The sequence below is a fragment of the Heptranchias perlo genome, chromosome 17 (assembly GCF_035084215.1).
Source record: "Heptranchias perlo isolate sHepPer1 chromosome 17, sHepPer1.hap1, whole genome shotgun sequence".
Classification (NCBI taxonomy): Eukaryota; Metazoa; Chordata; class Chondrichthyes; order Hexanchiformes; family Hexanchidae; genus Heptranchias; species Heptranchias perlo.
The window spans coordinates 27,532,196-27,535,105 of NC_090341.1; positions in this window are offsets into that span (position 1 = coordinate 27,532,196).

The following is a 2,910-nucleotide window of genomic DNA, read 5'->3' on the forward strand; positions in this document are numbered from 1 at the left end:
CTGTTCCTTCCTCCCTTTGCATTATTAGCCAATGGGCGGAGCTGACCAAAAGTGAGTTGTAAGTTTGGAATGGAGAAGTCGTTTTCATATATGCCAACACCTCAGATCACAGCTAAATCACGTTTTAAGGCAGTGCATCAATAATATGACGTAAAACTGGGAAGAGACAAATTATATCTTGTTAAATGAATTGCATGCCCATGAGCAGTAAATATAATCCACCTAAAATTTCGTTAGCAGCAATTTAGAACTGATTAACCAGGATGTGGCTGGCCTGTAATAATGCATATGTATGCCCACATGCTCTGATATGGAGGAATTTATCTTTGCTCCATTCACTATTAGAGCTGGTGCTTTTTTCAGATGCATTAAAGAGTCTCATGTATCACATTAAAAAGCTTCTGCATGGGGCATCGAAGTGGCATTAACCTGTACCAGATGAATATGAAAATCAGAATTTATGTGTTATCTCTGTGTACGTCTGAGCCTGTTCTGTCCTTTTTGCCCTGAGGTCTTTGGACATGAACCCTTGCCCCCTCCCTTCCTTTGCATGGTGCTCCCACAATAAATCTAGGTCCATGTCCCAGAAAATTAATAATGAAATATTGTTAGACATGCTGCATGGATTAATATTTTTCATTGTTCCCCTCTTGTTTTAATAATGACTTGCTAAAACCATTCACAATCAATAAAGAAGGATTAGAATTAGCATGTCTTTCTCGCATTATTTGATCCATACATTATGCCATTAAGCTATGTGGCGCTGCTACAAAAAACAGTGAATGGTACTGCTTGTGTCAATTTTACTAATTGTCAGATTGATGCACATGATTTACTGAGATTGTTTTGAAAACTTAAACATAACTTTTTGGATCAGGATGTCACGAAAAACAAACATGTCACTGTAAAATACTATTTGTCAAAATATAATTTGAAGCTGTAATTACAAATTGGTAAGAGGCAGTATATTATTGAAACATTTGCTGTTTTTTATTGTCAGTTTCATGTTTCCATTCAGTGGTCCATTATTAGATCAATATCCAAATGGTTCTGGAATAAACATCTAACTTGCTGGTAGAATTTGGACACTCCTGCATATTCTGTCAAGGAAACTGGAAAATCCATAAGCATTTCCCTTTTTTGTTTCCTAGGTACAAAGAGTGAGGCAGGTGAAGTGAAAACAGAGGGAAGCAATAAGAAGCAAAGAAACACAGTGGAGTCACTCTACATAAATTCTACCACAGCAAAATGCGTCAGCTATATTATTTACACAATGGAAATAGAATCATAGAAAGGTTATAGCATGGAAGGAGGTCATTTGGCCCATCAAATCCATGCCGGCTCTATGCAAGAGCGATCCAGCTAGTCCCACTCCCCTGCCCTATCCCTGTAGCCCTGCAAATTTTTTCCTTTCAAGTACTTATCCAGTTCCCTCTTGAAAGCCATGATTGAATCTGCCTCCACCACCCCCTCTGGCAGTGCATTCCAGATCCTAACCACTCATTGTGTAAAAAAGTTTTTCCTCATATCACCTTTAGTTCTTTTGACAATCACCTTAAATCTATGTCCTCTCGTTCTTGACCCGTCTGCCAATGGGAACAGTTTCTCTCTATCTACACTGTCTAGTTCCTTCATGATTTTGAATACCTCTATCAAATCTCCTCTCAACCTTCTCTGTTCCAAGGAGAATAACCCCAGCTTCTCTAGTTTATCCATGTAACTAAAGTCCCTCATCCCTGGAATCATTCTAGTAAATCTCTTCTGCACCCTCTCTAAGGCCTTCACATCTTTCCTAAAGTGAGGTGTCCTGAACTGGACATAATACTCCAGTTGTAGCCGAACCACTGTTTTATAAAGGTTCATCATAAGAACATAAGAACATAAGAAATTGGAGCAGGAGTAGGCCAATCGGCCCCTCGAGCCTGCTCCGCCATTCAATAAGATCATGGCTGATCTGATCCCAACCACAAATCTAAAGAACACAAGAAGTCGGAGCAGGACCCGGCCACATAGCCCCTGGGCCCTCTCCGCCACCCACAGGGCATTGACCGATCCGAACTCAGCTTCATGTCCAATTTCCTGCCCGCTCCCCATAACCCCTAATTCCTTGCTTTTGTACTCTATGCCTCTATTTATAGTGAGTAGTGTCAGCATCTTCATTAAATGGAAGGGTTTCTTCACCTTTTTTAAACTTACATTTTTAATGTGGGTACTTTCAGTGAAGCAAATGGTATCAGGTAAGGTCCAACATCAAATGTAATCTGACATGTGTTGCTTTTGTAGTTTTTGGTCAATGTTCCAATGCATCACACCAGCAATAGACATGCCAAGCGTCAGCATTTTGGAGGCTCAGTCGGAATGCCAGCGTTTGGTGCCACAACACACCAACCCATAAAACTGGCTGTGGCTGACCAACAGTTTCACAAAAGCTGAATAGCTTGTGGTCGCTCGTGTAGTGAGAGCATCACACATTCAATTTCCAAAATTAACCTTACAGAGTGAGTCCCAACCATCTGTACTTGTTTTGAAAATGCAATGGCTACATAAAATTACAATTAATTTTGCTTTTTTCTTTCTTTTTAAGATTTTTCTTTAAATGGTAAATGCTAAATCTGTTTGCCAAGTAAAATTGGATGAGAAGTGTAACTGTTCCTGGAGTGTACTGAAGGTCAATTAAGATTCACAATTAAAATGGTAAATCATTGAATTGCCCTGGTTTAATAACTCTGTCTGTTGGGTTTAGTAACTCATCCCAGTCAATTTCCTTGAGTGTTATATATCTAATGGTGAAAATAAGTTATTTGTTGAACAGATCGACTTAAGACTTGAGGGCTAAATGCCAGTGATGCTTTATTTGCAGCAACATGACATTGCCAATCCAAATGGTTATTTATTTATCATATATGGCAC